At 38.2% G+C, this 20240-nt stretch overlaps 1 protein-coding gene across 12 annotated transcripts in view; it reads left to right on the top strand.

Annotated features, from left to right (window-relative positions):
* Positions 1–20240, top strand: part of SIPA1L1 (signal induced proliferation associated 1 like 1) — a 220904-nt gene that overhangs the window by 1382 nt on the left and 199282 nt on the right. For 9 of the 12 annotated variants that reach the window (XM_055715528.1, XM_055715522.1, XM_055715527.1 and 6 more), the window contains one exon: positions 19366–19468. The exons of the other annotated variants lie outside the window; for them this stretch is intronic. The gene's annotated coding sequence lies outside the window, so the exon portion shown is untranslated. The remainder of the gene's footprint in view (positions 1–19365; positions 19469–20240) is intronic. 12 annotated transcript variants of the gene reach the window in all.

The following is a 20240-nucleotide window of genomic DNA, read 5'->3' as shown; positions in this document are numbered from 1 at the left end:
GGCATGTTTTTACCCAAAGGAGAGTACAGGGTCTTTTTTTTTTGTTTTTATAACTGCTTACAAAATTGCTTTAAAAAATTTTCCTGCAAAATCGCTCTTAAAAAAAAGATCTTAGTGATGCTGCTTTAACAAACCCGTTACTGCGTGCTGCTGGAATGAAGTGTATCCGTGAGCACAGAGCCATAGTTGATAATACAATGCAAATTTGTTTTCAGAGTAAAGGTGTCAAGTTTCATTAGGTTCCAGATCTGTATGGATGAACCAAGATTGGTGTTTTCTTTAGAAAGCAGTCCTTTCATAATGGAGTTTTGAGCGGGTTTTTTTTTGCTTGCTACCTATGGGAATTATGCATTAGCTTCCCTTAATTTACGGCATAAGCCAGTTTTGTAAAAGAGAAAGTCTTTCTGCCCCACTTTTTGCCTGTTGTCACTGCAAGTACTAACTGCATAATAAGCATCTGCATTTTCTCTGGTGGAAATTTTGGTGGTTATTTATTTGGAAGGCATTGCTGGGCTGGCCTCCGTTCCACTTCAGCTGAAGTGGTGGGAGATACAGGTGAAAGTACTAAGTCAGAAGTTTGTGGCAGTTGTAATCGTAGAGAGATCTGTGGGTTGTGCTTCACTGTCAAGGCTTTTATGCCTTAGGCCATCAGATGCCATACCAGTTATTAATCCAGAAACAGTGTGGGAACTTCAGATTTGTTTTTTCCTCAGTTAAAAAAACACATGTGTTCTATTTAGGTAAAGCTACAAAGAAACGTTTCATGGTTGAACGCTTTATGTAAATACTATGTCTCCTCTTTATTGATGGATAAGTAGGGACAGAAGATTCCCCCCCTCCACCCCCTTTTTTAACTATTTATGGCTGGTTGATTAAAGGATGTGCACTCAGTTGCTCAACAGCATATTAAGAAGGTATTACTGATGCTAATAAAATGCTTAGGTTTAACATTGCTACTTGGGATAGACATACTTTCAGTTGTGGTTCGTAGAACCTCCTAGATCATAAAGTCAGAAGCAAAATGGGATGTCAACTCCAACTACTGTAGGGCTGCAGAAAGTTGCTTGATTTAAAAGGCTAGCAGGTGTAGAGGTAGGCACCGACACAGAAATGTGAAAGTTGGGAGTAAAAACTTGATATAGGGACGTGACGTTCATAATTATTTTTGCTATAATGAAATATATGATTGGTTGATTGATTGAAAACCCCTAGGTTTTCAAGGAGATTTTTTTTTCATTATGCTTATAAGCATTCTGCTGCTGCTTCGATCGTTTTGTTCATACATAGCTATTTCTGTCCTCTTGGTTTTGTAAATGTCTCAAATTAATACTTTGAAATGCCTATTTCAGAATTATTAATTCTGCTGCTATGAACAGATTTTTTTTTTTATTTCTAAGATAGGAGAACAAAACTTTGTTGTAGGAACATAAAATACTCCTACTAGTTATTTTGAATTTTAGTAATGTCACGTTCTTCCAGTTAAATAGCATCATTTTGGAAATAACGTTGGGAAAATGATAGGTGAGCTAGTAAGAGAAGGGGTTGAGGCTTAACTGAATTTCTTTGCTGTTCCTCTGCCTGTTTTGTCCTATAGCATGTCTATTGTAGAGGAAAAAAAAAAAGGAACAGTTTTCTCCATATCAGCAGTTTAATCCCTTCAGTGAGGGGGTTGCTGCAAGCTATTGAGTTCTTGCTGCTACTGGTTAGAAATCCTGGATACCCTACTGGGGTAAAGAAGCAGAGCTGCTGCCTTCATCAAAATTTCAGTCACACAAGTTGGTTTCCCTAATGTGGACATTTTCAGAGGTTTAGATTTATTTCATTGACTCTGTGTGTTGGCTAGTTGGCAAACAATTTTGGTCTGTTGTTTCCTTGGCTTTCTTAGTTTCAGGCAGATTCCTTTTATTCTTCAGCAGCTCCTTAAAATATTTGAAAAGTCAATAAGACATGATTTAATTATCTGTTAATATCTTTTTATATCATTGCTTTACTTCCTTATCCATTTTTTAAATTTTTATTTTATTCATTTATTCTGACACCCAATTTCTTAAAGTTAAAATTAAAATAAAAACTTCTTGTTAGTAAGCTATGACAAATATAGCAATAGTAAGTGCAGTTACTTATTTTTTTTGTCAGTGGAAATGTGTATCTTCTAAAATCTGCTAGGTTAGACTTTTGTTGATTTGGCATGTAAAATTAATTGTATGTTAAGTATCTTGCTGTGAACCAGGCGGGGAAAAAATGTTATATTGTTCTGTGTTTTATTTTTCCAGGGGATGTGACTTCAGTGACTTGCTTTCAATTATATCCCTCTAAACAGCAACTTTTAAGTAGTCTAAGCTTTTTATTTCACTGAGTTCAGTTTAACATTTGAATGAGGACTCTCAAGCTGGAGGCTTATAAAGTAGGGTTTTATGGGTCTGTCAGAGTTGAGATATTCTCTATTTAATGAAAGGCAATCAATGTTTTCTGGGATTGGAACCTTACCAGCAATGGTTAACTGAAGGCAGAGTTGTAAACCTACAGAATATGGCCATTGGTGAGGCTGAGTGACAATAATGTGCTTTTGAGTAATTCTGATTTCTAATCCTTACCCAGCTGGCAGGGCAAGGCTAACACAGTTGCTGTAGCAGTTTCCATGTTAACTTTGATAGTAGTTTTGCACTCTGAACTTTGGAAAACCCTTGAGGAGTTGCAGAGACGTAGAATTGCTTGGTTATTTAACTGTTTTTGAACATGAATCAGCAGATAAAATGGTTTTAGATGTCTGTCTTTGCATATGTAAAGCTGAATTATGTCATTGTCTCAGTCTTTTATTTTTTAATTCTGTGGCACCAGTTTGCTGGGTGGGTTGTTTGATTTAGATTCTGCCACATGTCTTTTATGTTAAGTGTTAAGTGAGAATAAGCATTTACAAGTCTTTGTTTTCTTTATGGCAGGATGTTTTAAAGAGCATTTCATTTGAATGTGGCGACATAACACTTTCCATAATCTTGATAGCTAGAAAATTGTATGATTGCTAACTGAGTATTCCTGTGTTGTTTCAAAGGTCTGAGTCTGTAAGTGGATCCTCTCTTGCAAACCCCTGTTTGATTAGTGCGATGAAAAATAATTGTGGCTTCATCTTCTCATACTACTTAATCTCATGTCAGATGCTGCAATAGTAGTAGCTTTTGTTCCATGCACAGTGGATAGATGTCTGTTTTGAAGAGGGAGATCAAGTTCCTGAAAAATGTAAGACTGTATAGAACTTTTCTGAATGTGGGTTATTTAAAAAGATGACACAGAAGGAAGAGTCTTTTGCCTTCAGTCTCAGGCTCTGTAGGAAGGGAGGAATGCTTTCTTCAGGTGGATATTACTAAAGATTAGTAGAATGCTTTTTGAAGACCAAGTTTTATTTGATAAATTCTAAAAATTTAAATAAACTACTGGCATATAGTTTAAGTTGGGTTGTTCATCGTGATTCCTTATGGTTTACCTTCAGTTTTTATTTTTGGTGGTGTTTTTTTCAGTTTCAATTTTTGTTGTTTGTTTACCTTTTGAGGTAATTTTTTTTTAACCTCAAATTACTCATTTAGACCTTGGAGAGACTGGTTTTTGCTGCAACTATGAGAGAAACATGCTGATGTTGAACTTGTGCATTAGCTTAGTGAAAACATTTCAAGCTAACCTTGAAATATATCTTCTTTTTCCTAATTGATGGTGTTACAGCTAAACCTAAACTAGCCCAAATCAGCAGAAGACAGGCTCTTATTTCAGGGTGCTAGAAAGCACAGGTCAGAAGTTGAGCATAACCTGGAGAAAAGATGTCTGTTAAGTCTCCTTGGGAGACTTAGCTATGTTTAATATACTTGACTGGTAGTATTTTGTGACTATTAATACTTTCTTTTCCAGGTGGGGGAAATTGCCAAGCATCTTCCTTCACTCTGTAGCATGCCTTGCTGCCTGTCTCTGTGGTGGATCGTGGGGTTCCAGGAGGTGCCAAGGGCTGCTTTTGTAGCATGGCTCTGTTCTCTGAATTTCTTGAGTCACAGTGGATTTCACTGATGGTGTTGTAAAATAAATTTTTTGACCTTTGAATTCAAATGGCAAGCTTATTGTATGTTGATGTGATGTGAAGTAGGATTAATACAGAACTTTTTTTATTAGTGGCAGATAATGTCTGTAAAACAACTGCTGTAGTAGCAGAACTTTCTGTATGCCAGTTCATGTCAGCAGCTCTGATGGATATCTTGGGTTTCCTTGTTGGTGGTAATAGACAGCTTTTCTAAAGAGTTAACAAATACTTGTTAAAGACATACATTTTTCAATGTGACCAAAAGTCGCCTAGCCCCAAGAACATTTTTACATTGCTTTTGGGACTTTTTGAAATGGCTGAATTTTATTTTCATATTGTGTGGATTTTTTGGCCTTATAATAAGCATACCTCATACTCAAAATCATAGCTGTGCTTCATACTGTCATATGAAGTATTTGGTGCAGATTCTTGACGATTGGTGTTTTGCAAGTGAGATTGTAATTCTCTGGTTTATAGCTTTTTTTCTCCTTTTTGGTCAAAGAGTGCTCCTTCATCTGATTTCCAAATTGCTGTTTTTGTGTGTGGCTTTGTCACTCAGTCTTACAGTAGCAGGTAATTTGGCAGAGCAGAAGTAGATCTCTGGCTGAAGGTGCGGGTGGTGAGTCTCCCAGATCAATACTTAGTATTTTAGTAATTTTACTTAAGACAGAACCTAGTCTGATCTCTGAAGTTGGATGGCCCCAACACAGGTGTGGTTCATCAGTTTGTACTGTCATGACCATTAAGGGTTGGGCCACATTTGGTGAGCTTCTGGGGACAGATTTTTAGGTTGGTTTCCTCGAGGAGAAGTCCAGTTTATGCACAGCAAGATGACTACAAAAATTGAAATAAATCATTATGAGGGTGGCTGAACATTGAACAGACCACCCCAGAGTCACTAGTGAATCTCCATCCTTGGAGACTTCGCAGGCTTGGCAGGACAAAGCCCTAAGCAGTTTGACGCAATGTGGAAGTCAGCCCTGCTGGGAGGAGGAGGCTGGACTCCTGGGTTAACCTGGTCTGGTCTCTGCAGGCTGCTGGCTGGTGGTAGCTGGAGGGCCATCTCAAAGGGCACTACTGTTTGAAATGCCAATGCAGATATAGGTTAAACTACTTCTAAAAATCAAGACCATCCTTGTAGTGATATTTTTTTTTTTTAAACTAATGGGAAACAGTTTTACTTTGGTATGCAGCCCATTTCATGTCTTCTGCTTGGGTAGCAGCACTACCGCTGGTGTCAGCTTATCATGGCTTCCTGCTGTTGGTTCTCAGGTTGCAAACCTGCAGCAGGAAACCCAATTTCCTTTATTTGTGGGCATGCAAGAAAGGTGTATGTATGTGTGCATATTTTTTTTCCTTCAAGAGGCCTATGTAAGAGCAAATGCTTACATCTTGAATGTTTGGATTTTGACAGGGCCAGAGCACAAATTTGCTCTTGCTGAAGAAACTGGTGAAAATCAGACTTTTGTTTGTGTTTCATGTTTCTGAAGTGTAACAGGAGTTTGCCTGCATCTTTAAAAACAAAAAAGAGACAATGGATGATGAAACTCAAACTCTGCAGGCTTAAGAGCGTTACTATTACACAAAAGTAGTTACAGTTCTTACCTCTGAACTATTTAAAGATCTCTTCTTTTTGTGGACGAACCTTTTCTCTTCATTTACAACATTTTAAAAACTAACAACGTTTGATACTATTTTGGGAATATTGCATATGTCAAGTCAGATAGAACTAGACCCCACCAAATAAATCTTGGTGCGTCTTCCTGGCCTCTATTGGCGGTGGTTGAGACTTCCACCACTGTATTTTCTTTTCAAATTGGAAGGGCTGGTCAGATTTTATGCTTTCAGTCCATGCAGAAGGGCTGTATAATAGTGCAGAAGAAAGTTATAGTTCAATTTTCTCATGCTTTGAAAATAAACCTATCTTTATGAATGACATGATACTGGCACTCAGAGTCTATTTTGCAAATGTGTTTAGCAGCTTGTTGTGTGAATCAGAATAAAATAGTTCAATAGACTGCACTTGTATCGATTATACAGCAACTGGAATAGAGTGAAACCTGATGCTTTCCCGCAGCTTTTGCTAAAGCAAACATTAAGAAGTGAGAAAAGAAGGGAGATACTTATGTGTAAAGGCTATTTACATAGTTTGTCCTTTCCTTGGATGTTTCTTTTTCTTCGCTCCTTCCCTTCTTTTTGCCCTTCTTTTGCAGTCTTTGAAGAAGGCAGTGCTGACAAAGTCAGGGTTTTTTAACCTTCCCCCCATTGAGTTCAGCAGCATCTTGCAGGGTAGTCATTGACTTGTACTTGACATAACTCTGGAAATTCCTATGATGTCCCAAATCTAGTATTGTTTATTGCATTGTCATACAGAGAGATGGTAGGAGAATCTTTATTAGGATGCCTTTGTTTATATTAACAAAAGGAAAATGCTAATATAGTCTTAAAACATGCCATTAATTTGAAATTTAAAAGGCCTTTTTAGGATTTTTAGTTCTATGGGTTTTTAGGGCAGGTCTGTGCAGTGATATGAATGGTTGTGGTACTCTGGAGCACTGCCTGCCACAGATGCTTCTGCTTTATGGAATAATTAGAGAGTTGTAAGTTAATTCGTGCCTTATTGTACAATTGTGTCCCTATTTAGGCAAAGCCAGCAGATCTGCAGAGCTACATAGGTGGTTTTTTTTACCATGTGTTAAAACTGTCAGGGCTTCTTTAAAATTTAAACTTGTACTATTTTACTTCTCTTTTCAGCCAGAAAAAAATTGAAGGTTAATTAATATGCCAGATAACATTTGAGAACAAGAGGTTATTCTGTCTCCAAACAGCAGCATTAGAATTGGGTATGAACATGTGACAGTGTGGTGTATATTCCAGATTTAATCACTTGTATATGTAGTGTTGATGCAGTAAAGACTTTCAAATTTGTTGGTAATTTAAAGCACATCTCCAGTAAAACAAAGGTATGATAATAAGCAGTAATTAAATGTTGCAAAGGGTGCTCATCACTGTTATTTTAACAGAAGTTAGTCATTATGTGCTGATTGCTGGCATCATTAAATCTCAATTTTTCAGTATGTAAGTCAGTGCTTACATACCTGAGCAGTTGAACTGACGTTTTCCATTCTTGTATTGCTGAAGTATCTCTTGCATCTTAAGTGTAATGACTTACCTCAAACTGCCAACAGCTTTGTGCCTGCCAAGGGCAAGAATGCAAATGTTGTGAATGTGCTCTTTAACTAAGAGATATAATGCATCTCTTCTGCAAATTGGGGTGCGGGGAACAGTCAGTTTAATTTAGAACGACTTAGCAGTTATACACAGCTGGCCACATGAAAAATAATCATATGTGAGGTAAACATTGCCTCTTGTAAAAGTACAGAATGCCCAGAAATAAAATGTCTGAAGTGCTGGTGGAGGGAGAGACTTGTGCTGTTCCTTATTTTTTAGAAACCTGCAATTTGCTTAAAAGCAAAAAAACCCCAAACAAACAAAAAAAAACCCAAAAAAACCCAAAAGCAAATTATAGTAGTTGCCAAATATTCCCAAGTATGATGCAGTCTAATGTTAGGTGACAGGTTTCTTCAGGTTCTTGAGGCAGGGGATTAAGTGACTTAGGGCTAAATAAGACAGGCCTCACAAACTGATTTAAGGAGGGAAATTAAGGAGTAGTTAAAGAAGGAATTTGTAGATAAAAATCCTCATTTCATCTTTCAGTTGTGTAATAGCAAGAGGTGATTAGACTTAACAAGGGTCAAACTTGAAGAAATAATTGATGAAATAGAAAGCTGGTAGACAGATCTAAAATAAAGTAGCACTTCGGTCATTTGAAATGTGTTGGAAGGTAGTGTTGTGAACATTATGGAAGCTGCAGAGGGTAATAACAATATGAGTTGTTAGATCATTGACTGTTTAGACAGAAAAAGTTGAGTTCAGATGAGGGGGAATTGTAAGTGATTGTAGTGTTTGCCTTACAGCCGTCAGTTTTTCTGATGTGGAGGACTAAAATTTTTGGCAGAACAATGAGCTTCTATTTGTCATGGCATTAAGATGCTCAGAATAAGCATGACTGATACTTACTTTTTGTTAGATAACACAATTCAAAAAATTGCTTTTTCAGTACTGTTTAAATGTTGTAGCTGAAACCGTATGAACAAGTGAATCCTATCTTCTGTTTCTGTTTCTCCCTCTCCCTCCCTCTTTTTCCTCTTATAACTTAGAGATCTTTGGACTCTTCTTTTCTAGGGAGGTGGCAGAAGAACTGGCACAACTCTGTAAAGGTGAAGTTAAATGCATAGAATTGCGACCAGTTTCTTAAATTTGAATCCTGTTTTTCTCCAGAATGACTAGCTTTTTTTCCAGGTATTGTCAGACAACATGGCTAGAATCAATTCTTACTTGAAATTTAGCTACAAATTAGAACTTTATTGCTTGTAACAAACAGGTTATGTAAGGGTAGTATAGACAGCATACCTCATTGTGTGGTCTTTCATACTCACTTTTTTACATGGGGAAAGGAAAGGGCTTGTAGAACAGTGCTGCCCAATTTCAGTAACATTTTACAGGTGGCAATAAAACCTCTTGGCTCTGTTGACAGTATGTGGGTGTTACGTGCTTGCAGGTAAAGTTGTTTAATGTTACTGTTTAATAGGACTTTTGAAAATGAAGTAATTGTATGCGTAGTATAGTACAAAATACCTTCAAATAGTGGTTGGTTTCTGCATTACACTATTTTCTTGTTGCTGATAAAGGTAGTACAAAAACCTTTCCATGTTAGAAGTTCAAAGCAATTTTGCCAGGTAGAAAAACAGCCTTTCTAAAGGTGGTGGGTTTTTCTTTTTGAATCTTGTGTTAGTGCTGAGTGACTGTTCTGTTTACACTGAGTTTCTGACTTAAAACTGTTGATAGCAGTAGTTATCTTGTTGCTGTAACCCTTCTTTGTTATCCCCTTAATACTTAGCTGAGATGCCAGAAGCTCTTGAAATATATGGAAACTTCAGGTAGGTTAGTCACTTGAGTACTGGCACGCTGAGTTTCAAGGCAATGTGTTGTGTTGTCCCCGTGTTTAGAATTTGGAACTGAAGACTTAGGATGCTATTGAAGTGCCACTGCTGTTCAGTTTATAACCATGCTAATTAGTGCGGAATGTCATTAAGATTAACATATGCAATATTAATAGAACTACTTGTGAAACTGAGCTGTCATTATGTCACTGAATAGTTGTACTGAAAAGTTGTTTGACTCTTCCCCAGAAGATAGTTGAGAAGAGCTTACAATGTGCCCCTTGAGACATAGCTGTCCCTTGGGAATACGTCATCTGGTCTCAGTCACCTCTTTTCTCTGAGACACTAGAAGATCAAAGACCTGGCTGCAGCAGGGAGGGACTGTTCTAATAGAAATATACAGCTTTGAGAATATGCTCTTTTTTGGGGGGGTTTCTTGTCTTGTAAACAAAACCAGTTTTCCCAGTCTCATGATTACATGTGAGGAGAAGGCTGTTTCATCTGGTAAAGTTAGTGTGATCTGATCTGCTTCTTTTCTGCATCTGAAAGGCTGCTGGGAAAGAAGGGGTGTGTGTGGGGAAGGTTCTGTAAAATGTTTCTGCTGGTAGCAGGAACAATTACTTTTGGGATGAAGTTTGATTTCCTTATACCTCCCAGCTTAGTTTTAGACTTCTAGACAGTACTACTGACTTGATAGTGGCGGTGTGTGTGTGCGTGCGGGCAGGGCGGGGAAGTGTGTCAAGCAGGATAATTAAAATGTTGACAATAGGTAAGTATTTTATACTTTTGTCTGTACTTTCATGGACTGGAAATGCCCAGAGCCCTAACCTGATATCTTTGGAAATGGAAATTTGGAAACAAAAATATGGAAACATGTACATAGCTAATGTGGTGTAGCATAGTTGTGTGATAATTTGCTGCTCTGCCTTGAGTGCACTCGATTTCACTTATTTGTAGGTATTAATGACATTTATTTTGATGTGACATTACTGTAATATCAGTGCCTGGTATTCATTCATTAGTTCACTTTGTGAAGTAAGGCGATGCAGATGCCCTTGAGCAAGCCAAAAAAACCCATGCACATGAGAAATCTGTAACAGTGTTCAGAGCAGAAGCTGCCTTGGGCTTTAGATATCATCTTGCTAGGGACGAATTTGTTCAGTAACTAGCTGTAAAGCTGAGCTGGAAACTCTTGAGTCAGCTTCGAGGAATCTAGTGGCTTCATCCACACTTGTCTGTGGCCTGCCTTCTGCTCCAAAGAGTGGCTCTGCACAGCTCAAACTCCTGCTGTTCATTGGGGACAGTCCCTAGTCTCATGGGATCTCCTGTACATCAGTGTCTGCTAGCAAACTTTAACAAAAACAGTTACGGATTAGTGCTCAAACCTGTGCCCTGGCCTTATTATAGCTTTAGCTGACAGTGCCTACATGGCACAATGCAGCACTGCTGAGTTTGTAGCTTGCATCCAGATAGCATTTAATGGTGGTAGCATGTAGCATTGCATATGAGCTAACTAGCCTCCCTCTTCAGTGGGGCTTACTGAGCTTGGCAACAGCATTGTGCTAATGTGGCTTTGTGTTTCTGGTTCTTGTGTTAGTCCAGTGGGTTTACCTCAAAGGTCAGCTGATCAATGGTGGCGGCATAATAGCTGGCATGCTACAAATTAAAGAAATAGTGGAATAAATTGCTTTGGATTTTAATTGCCTGCTAGACATCCCTATCTTAGTGACCTCTTACGCATGTTGACCTGTAGCAATGGAGAACGACATGGTCTATAAAATTGCAGAAAGAATAAAACAGACTGCACAAAAAACGAGTAAAATGAAATATGTAGGAACTGTATTAATCCAGATTTAAAGGAATACTTTAAAATATATTTTAATGGTCTTAGATTTTAATCTAGTGTGAGTTCTCTTGTTCAGGATGAATTGTGTTCAAAAGTTAATGTAAGTACTGCCTGGCTCTACTTCAGAGAACGTCTCTGATTCTCACAGGGCACGGTGTCAGCAGCCAGTGTGCCTCACATTGTCACCCTTGGAGTTTTTCCATTTTGTTTTTTGCCTAGTTCTAGCAAATGTGTGGATAGTGTTCTTTAGCTCAGAGCTAGCTTGAGTATCTGTGTGGCATGGCTGTCACTTCTGAGACTGCAGTTGCTGTATCCTAGATTTCTGATAACAGGTCTGAGGCAAGGTTGCTCTCAAAAGTTTTTGATTTCCTATGGAAACCAACTTGTGTGGTAAGGCTCTGTATGTGTCTACGTGTGTGTTCTCTCTAATGCTTGTTCCTTTTCCCCATCCTTCTGTATATTTTGAATTTGATGGCTTTTGTTCGAGCCCTGTAAGCACACCTAGAGTCCATCAAACTTTGTAAAAGCGGACTACTGGGTGGGGGTGAGATTAAGTCCCAGTGGTGTCAAGAGCTGCAGCACGCACAAGGATATTATTAGTCACCAGGAAAACTGTGTGATTAATGCAATTGCATGGGAGAAACTTAATCTGGAGTGTATGTATTCTTATACATCAAATCTGGTCAGATATGAGAGAGAGATTTGAATGTATCAACCAGGCTTTGTTAGTCCATGTAATTACCTGTTCTGTGTAGTTTTCCTTCCAAAAATGCAGAAGACAAAATGTAATGGGATCCTGTAGAGATACCTGTATTCAGGTTGCTTAATGGTTTCTGCTGTTAAGTGTCCTGTGAGCTTTTGTTTTCTTTTTTCCTCCCTCTCTCCAGAATTGTTCAACACTACCGTTGTGTGAGCTGCTTTTGTAGGTTTTTTTGGTAGAGCAAATCACTTTTTATCAGGGAAACATCTTTTTCTTTTTTCTTCCGTCCCTTAAAAGTATAACATTGTTATTGTTGAAAAATGGAATACTGGTTACCAGGAGCTCTTCTCAAGAAGAGTCTTGCCCATGCACTACTGAGTTGTATGAATGTTTTAAGGCCAGACTCATTCTGCATGCAAACATCTGTGGACATCTGGGATCCATCAGAGGAGTAAAAACACGAACGGCATCCTGCCCTTTCACTGTCCTACCAATTCACTTGTCACCAGACGCTCCTGGCCTTCTGTCATCTGTCTGGTGCTTACTGGCAAGTATGTTGTAAGGCTTTGTTGAAAGGAGGTGTGATGGGTGTGAAAGATCGATTTGTTCTTGCTTTTGCTTGTCTGATTAGTTAAAACTAAAGCATTTTTCTTGTTCAAATTCTTCCTGTTCTGTTTGAGAAGCCAAGCAGGTTCATTTGATACATAGTCTCTGCATCACTTGACTAATTGTTCTGGGTCTCACTGGACAGGTGGTAGGGTAGACCATCCAAAGAGGATGTTCTGACTTAGCGAAAAGGTTGTATCTTCTGTACTTGTAATGCTTTTGAATGTCAGACAATAAGGCTGCAGGTAAAGCAGGATTTGTAATGATTTATTTTTAAACTTGTGGTTGATTGCAGTGTGAGATTGTCCCTTTTTAGAGAGGAAAAAGTGTTTATATCCATCTGAGGGGGGAAGTCTTTGAATAAGCTGCATATTGACTTTGGTTGCTTGTGACAGTGGCACTGTGTGAAGCGGTAACTGGGCCAGATTCTTCTTCCTGCCTCTTTATCTCAGCAACAGCCATATGATGTGCAATCTCAGCTCAGTAAATTCTCACCTTCTTTCCCATTGCTCCTGAGAGTGAAGATCTTTGATCCATCTTCCCTTCAAGAGTTGAGGAGAATACTGATTTCTGCCTTGACTGTTTGCAAGGCCTAATACTGGACCATAATGATTCATGTATCTTGTAGGATAACTTTTTTTGGCTGCCATGATAACACAGTTTTGCAGTTTAGGTGATAGTAGACTGACAAAGTTTGAACCTTTTTCAGCCATTCAGCGTCAGCCAGCACTGGACCGTTAGGCTATAGAGCTGCCTCACGCATGCTTTTAACTTTCCTCTTGGCAAAAAGAGGAGGGAAGAATAGCACAGAAAGCTATCTTAGTTGGTGGCAAGAGTATGTAATAACATCCATCCAAACTTATCTCAAGGTGACAAAGTTAGAACGCTGGTTCAGCAGTGCTACAAGCAGGGCTTCAGGACTCTGGATATTGGGTCAAAAGTGTAGTGGTCATATGTAAAGTATCAGTGTCATAAATCATTCTGTTTGCTTTGATTAAAGCAAAAATAAAATACATATCAGGTAGCAACATGACTTATTTGCATTAAGCATTATTTATTTAGACCACTATGATTTTATACTGGATTAGATATTATGCACTTCCCTGCCACTGATACAGATTTGGTATCCTGTTCAGGTACACTTGATAAAATTTAATCATGTACCTAAGTCTTACTTGGACACTGTGTGACCTGTTTCAGTGTTCAGTTGCCCTTAAAGTAATTTTTTTTTTTTTAATGTTTACAGGATGTTTCTGATTTTTAACACGTAGCAGTTGTAAGTATTTCTGAACACTGTTTCAGCACAGTACCTGTCAGGAGTCAAGGGAAAAGATTCTCAGAATCTACTATTCAGAAACTGTGTTTCATTGTTTGATTTTTATTCCTTTTCTATTTGTGAGTTACATGGCAACTGCAAACTAGAGCTGCTTATTGAATCTCTCCATTTAGATGTGGAATAGAATAACAAATATACTTTTTGATCTGTTCGTCTGATACAACTCGTATCTAATATGTTACGCTTTCTGAAAAGCTTTTAAAGAACATCATGCATATCATTGGTGTTTTGCTGGCCTGTACAAGCAGATGATGTAGTCCTTCTACAGGTATGCACAGAAATGTCCAGTCTTTCTGTGGAAGGCTGACACACATATATGCTTTAGGTCTGAAACACTTGCATTTAAAGAGTTAGTTTTGATGCATGCATGTGAGTCAGTCTGCTAGAGGTCCAGTCTTCTCTTTTTTCTGGAAATACAGTATCTCTCTTTTGTACAAAAATGAGGGGAAAATGCACAGAAGTCAGTTTACTGGTTCATATCTGTACCTCCAGATAAGTTTGATACCGTAGTCTGAACTGTGCTTCTTCAGGCAAACTGGTATTTTGTGTGACTTGATTCTTTTATTTACCACACTTCAAAAGGTAGCTAAAGCACAGCTGGGATTTACAGCAAAATTTTCTGCTTATTTTTAGGTGATAGTTGTTTTGTATCAAATATGATGCTGCACAGGTGGTTTGGAAACCTCACTCATTCCACACAAAGCTAGTATTTTGTAAATACCCCTCTCTTTTGTGTGGGAAGTAATTAAAAAACTCGTGTAACCAGGAAGCAGCATCAAAAATTAGGATGAAAACTTTGGTGGGTAGTCCTGGAGTTGTAGACTGATTTAGGCAGAAAGGGACTGCCGGAGGTCATCTGGTCCCAACGACTGCACTGAAAGCATCACCAGTATAAAATTGGAGGTGTATAATGATGATGAGCTTAGCTTAGTCTTTGCTGTAACCTCCCTTTAGGTAGGTGTAGAAAGCAAGATGATCTCCCAAGCATTCTCCAGTGTAACAAACCCAGGTGTCTCATCCTGGCCTTGTTCCTCATGTGGTGGTCTCTCTGCTGAACTTGCTTCAAGGCCATCTTTCTTATGCTAAGCAGTCTAAAACTGCACATGCTTATTCAGCTGAGATTTCACTAGTGCCGAGTAAAAGTTGTTTACTAGATTTAGACAGAGCACTGACAAGCACTGCAAGGCAAATATTGTTAACTTAATCTTACCTACAGCTTGAGATGGTGCATTTTCAGAAATACCTATTTTTATTCCTAGGCGCATAAGGAACCTGTGACTGAATACTTCTTTTACCATATCACTGCTTCCAGAAAGGGTTATTTATATTATGCAGCTTGAAGTAGACTTTCTAATTCATAGCCAAACTTGTTTCACACAGCTGCAGATTTAATCAATACATATATCTGCTCTTTTAAGTTTTTTTTTCTATCTAAGATATTGCTTTGTGTGGAGTATTAATATTGGTTTGTATTATGTTTTTTTTAAGCCAGCCATCAAACGAACAGTTATGGTTGTGTGACTGAGTGGAAAAAGGCATTTTCTGCCTGCTTCATTCTTAGTGTCAGCTTTCAATTTGTGAACTGCTGTTTGTTTGGTCTGCATGCAGGGATGCACTTTGCACTGTATTTTAATGTGTCATGGTTAAAATCAATAAAAGTCATGCCAGAATAAATGCTTATGGGAGGGGAGAAATGTGAAAGTGGGCATTCTCAGAAACAGTAAGTAGGCAAACAAAGTGGTGGTGGGAACAGAGAGGAGACAGTGAATATATTTTTGTCCAGTGTGGACCAGTCTTCCACATGAACCAGTGGAAAAAGACACTTTGTCCTTGCTACTGGTATCTTTACCTTATTGCTGTGACATATGGCAGGCTACATGGTGCTGGCAGAACAGGAACTAGCAGCAATAGAGGCTGTCTTGGTGCAGAGTCCAGGTCATTCAGAATTTAGACCCTGGTCTTGGGTTCAGACCTTTCCTGTGGTAACATTTTCAGTCATATGACTTTGCTTTTTGCCAAAGACTATAACTTTAGCTAAAACTTGTTGGGACATGCACAACATGATTTTCTTTTGCAACTGCAGCTTGTGCCATGGGCTATCGGCAGGTTTATTTAATGTGAACTAGTACAGCTAGTATAAACTAGCTTCATTATAAGACACCAGGTAGCGTTTCAGGACATAAGGACAAAGCAACTTGTAGCCTGTGCTTGTCACAGCTGTCATGCCTTTCACCTTATGGAATAAGATTTATCAGGTGTAATTATGTAAATTGAAAAAATACAAATGTAATTATGTAAAATGAGACACTCTTGCTATCTTGCCAATGTTACTTTTTTCCTGTTAATTTAGTCACTGGACACAGATGAAATAAAAATGTAAACAGTGCCTATTGGAATGGCTTCATGCTTCTTGGATTATTTAAATGAATCTTTTAATCTGCCATGAAATTACGTGGGTTGTCACACAGATTTTCAACTAACTCCAGTTTTATACCACTTAGAGTTCATTTTATTCCCATGAGGAAAGTTTATTTTTTATCACCTGTACAGGACAAACTTGTTTTTGTGATCTACTTGCAACTTGCTTTCTGTAGTCACAGGCATGGGCTTTCTAAACTATGGTTTGTTCTTTTAAAACATAAAAGTGTGCACTGTCCATGAGTGGTCTGTGTTAAAACTGAAGTCAAAACCTTGTCCAGGCCACATCTGTAAACTGTCATAGTGCATGTCTACTTTTTTTCTTGTTTTTCATTAGTTCACTTTTGTATCTGCTTCAGGTGAACATTGACTGCCCTCCTCCCCCAGCTCTGCTTGTGTCACATGAAGGAAAAGAACATCCACAGTGTTTATGGTTCCAAACTTTTTCAAGTTTGAAACTATTAAATGCATAGCTTACAGAAATTTCACTGTTCAGGAGCTTCTAAAATAAAAGTGAAAGTAAAAGGGCTTATCAGCTAAGATATTAGTATAGCTAATTGTGATGCTTTGTGCTTCTTCTAATAGATTTCATTTTTGTTGCTGAGATTCCTAACCTTACTGTTGAAGTAATATTTATAGTAATGTGGGTCTGCTAAAACTCCATAAACTTGTATAAACCAAAAAGTAGGTTGCTATGTGTGATTTATGAACGTTTCAGGACAATGCAAGGCTGCATTTAGAGTGGGGAGTCTCTGCCTTAATTTATATGAAATAAGGGTGGCTTTTATATGGGACGCTGTGGAGATGTTACTGTTCTTGGATGAAGGTCTGTCTGGTGTCCTAGATATCTTGAAATACAAATAGTATTTGTGTTTTGTGGACTGAGGGATTGGGAGATGAAAATAAGAGGAAGGGAAATAAAACTGTTGTTACTTCTGACTTGAGTTTCCTTTATGTGTGAACTTTCTGTATGTGGCATTGCTTGTAGGATGGATAAGCTGAAGAAAATTGTAGTATGGTAAATGTGGATTAATTTTTCTTTCTTTGCCACTTAAGTGTGGTGTTAAACAAATTTCCTGTTAAAAACTGGATATTCTTAGTGGCAAAATATTACAATGGCTAGAAATATTTCTGACTTGTAGCCTAAGCCAATCTTTAGTTGGAGAGGGAGGTTTGCATATGTGTGGGAATTATTTTAAAACTGCTTTCTGTCACTGTTTTCTTCCATGACAGTGGTCTACACCAAATAAACATTTAGGATAGCAAAAATGAGCCAACTTAATAATTCAGATATTCCAGTCAAAACCTAAGAAGGCTGAATTTGAAGATCTCGCTGGCTGTATCTGCATTTCAGTATATACCAAATGCAGGTTTAATTATGGAAACTAAGCCTCCTTTAAAGCAACTGCAGCCGAGGCGAATGCAGTCCTGTCTGTCTTTAGTCCCTAGCTTCCCAAGTGGTGAATTTGAAGAAATAATCTAGCAAGCGTAAGTATCTTTAAATGTTTTAGTTTTTGGTTTCCACACCCTCACGAAAAAAAAAAAAAGCCTCAAAAAACTCATAACACCACCTTCCTTCCCAAAAAGCTGATTGGGGGGGGGGGGGGGAAGAGAAATTCCTGGTAAAATACCTTCCCCTATCTTGGAGTCATCCAGAGTGGTAGTGCTGCTGCTCATGTACCCGTGTACTTTTAGAAGGTTCAACATGTCTTGCTCCTGACCGCATGTCCAGCACTCTGCTCTTACTAGGGAGTGCCTGGAGAACAGGCGCTCCCAGGCTGTGATGTGCCTTTTGCAAACAGTAACGCATCAGCTTGGATTGAACTGAATGCCTTCTCTGTATGTCATTCAGGAAACTGTAAGGATGGCCTGTGCTGAAAGTTTCTCATACTTGATCATAAATTTGTGTTCTTGTGACTTCATCAGACTGATCTAAAATTGCTTGAGCATATAGGGGAATTGGTTTAGCACTGAAGAGTGGAAGGCACTAGTGGGGCATTAGTATTTTTTTGCAAAGGCAACTTAAGGTTCTGTGGGCAGGTAGTCAGCATTGCTGATACTTTGTTTCTTTTTTTAAGCTGATGGGTTTGAAAAGTTGTGTAAGAATTGCTTCAATTAATGAGTTTTATCCTTTTTTGACAATTCTTTCCATTTTCACTGGTGGGAGAATTCATGATACAGAGTACTAGCTTGATTAGTCTTTGTTTTCATGTGTTTTAGTAGTTAAAATGGAGACTGTTCTTAACAGCTAAATTCTGCTTTGTGTAATTGCATCCTCATGAATCAAGTAGATCAAACGGTAATTAACTGCACCGTTGGCTAATGACTGCGGGAAGAAGAGAGAAATTAATGGGCAGGAGGGGTGTGCTGCAGATGAACTATAGACCTATACCAGGTTGTCTTCTGGCTGAGAGTCTTTTACCAAGAAAAAATGTACTGATTTTGCATACTGCTTTATAGTGTGACTGTACCGTCACTGCATCTCCTGAAAGGTAAGCCTCAACTCCAGCCTGCAAAAAGGAAAAGTAAAACCCAATAGAACACGTGCTCCAGCTATAATCACATTTCCATGTTTTTAAATTGAGGATAATGACAAACTTTATTAATGCCTGCAATTTTTGTACTTTTATTGTGATAGTGACTTTAAGTTGTATGTAAGAAGCTTCTTGGTTGGATATATTTGCTGGGACATAAACATTTCATATTTAGAATTTAATGATTCACAGTTCTGGTCATGTGTAAAGTGAGAGGGACATAGAGTTACAAAACTTGAAGTAGCTTTGTACGTCTAAGTCTACTGGTGTACCACAGCAGAGACTTTGGTAAAGGTCACTTTATCAGAGGAAGGTTGACTAGGAAAAAACCCAAACCACCAAGCACAAACCCACTGGTTGTTTCTGCTAATAAATGTATGGATCTGGTGAGTTCTTCTGCCACTTTAGGGTATCCGTTCCTTCAGCAGAACTAGGTGGTTGAAAACTGTGTTACTCCTGTGCTCGTTTTAAGTTACTGTTACTACTGTGAGATGCCAATGTGTGGTGTTTTCAGCAAACCTTCAAACCAATGGTTCAGCTGAAGGACTGTCTCACCAAAAGGGCATTTTGTGTGTTGAACAAATTGATTCCTTCTGTATATCTAAGGGAATATTGAAGCATATGGTGCATCCATAATTGAACTTGCCATGTAGTCTTAGTTTATCAGTTTGCTCTGTGAATTGTTTATGTTTCATGTGAATTTCTTACAGTTACAGTTGTAACAAAATTTTCTTGATACGGTTTTTACAAATGAGAACAAGTTTAGAATACTTACTTTGGAGGAAAAAGGGGTATTTTTTTGTATGTGTGTGACTCGTGATGCTGTGGCTATAAAATCAGATCTCCAACTTTTGATGTATTTTAGGTGAAAACCATTCTTTGGACTTGACCAGATATTAACTCTGACAGGAATGAAAGTCTGAAGATTTTTGTGAACCTACAACTATCTAAAGGAATTGATGAGCAGGGTAAGAATTCACATGTCTTGCATAAAACTTGGTTTTGTGAGTATTTGGCTACTGCAATACAGAATGTGCCACTTCCTGCTGTGTAAATGGAAAAGTGAAGGAAATTATGGAGGGTAAAGACAGCAGTCAAATTTAGTCTTTCTCTGTTTCAGCATAAGATAAAATACCATTGTTCTGAATACTTAAACCTTGAAAGTGGCAGACATGAAGTGCTTTTCATAGTACAGATAAACGGTGGCAGAACACTAAGCTTGTTGAGGGAAAGGAGGTGTATTTTTTGGTGTCTGTTTATTTTGAAATGTAGGAATAAAGTGAAATGCCATGTGGGCTATGAAACCTGGGGGAAGCAGAGCACTTTTTTAACTGGTTTTAGTATATGGAGCTCATGATGAATAACTTCAGGGAGTCGCTTTGGGTTTGAAATATCCTCAAAACGCATTTCCAAATGAATTTGGAAAGCTTTTCTTTTCTTGTCAGATTAAATTAAAGTTTTGCCTGAAAAATTTTTGGCATGCAGTAGAAAGCTCACATTGTGAAGAAGCTTGAACAGAAGTGGGCTGAGAAAGAAACCTCTGGTTTGTTTTGAAGATCTATTCCACAGTGTATAGCTAAACTGTATCTGGACTTTTCTGTGTTGTTTCTGTTGACTTTAGCTTCATAGCTATAGGCAATTCATTGTAACAGTTTCTGACCTTTTGTTCTTGCAGGCTTTATGTTGTTAATGGACTCAACTACAGAATGACTTTTAGAAAAAATATGTTGTGGGAACTTA

This window comes from Falco cherrug, chromosome 7, assembly GCF_023634085.1.
Source record: "Falco cherrug isolate bFalChe1 chromosome 7, bFalChe1.pri, whole genome shotgun sequence".
Lineage (NCBI taxonomy): Eukaryota > Metazoa > Chordata > Aves > Falconiformes > Falconidae > Falco > Falco cherrug.
This window is presented reverse-complemented; position numbering and strand designations above follow the sequence as displayed.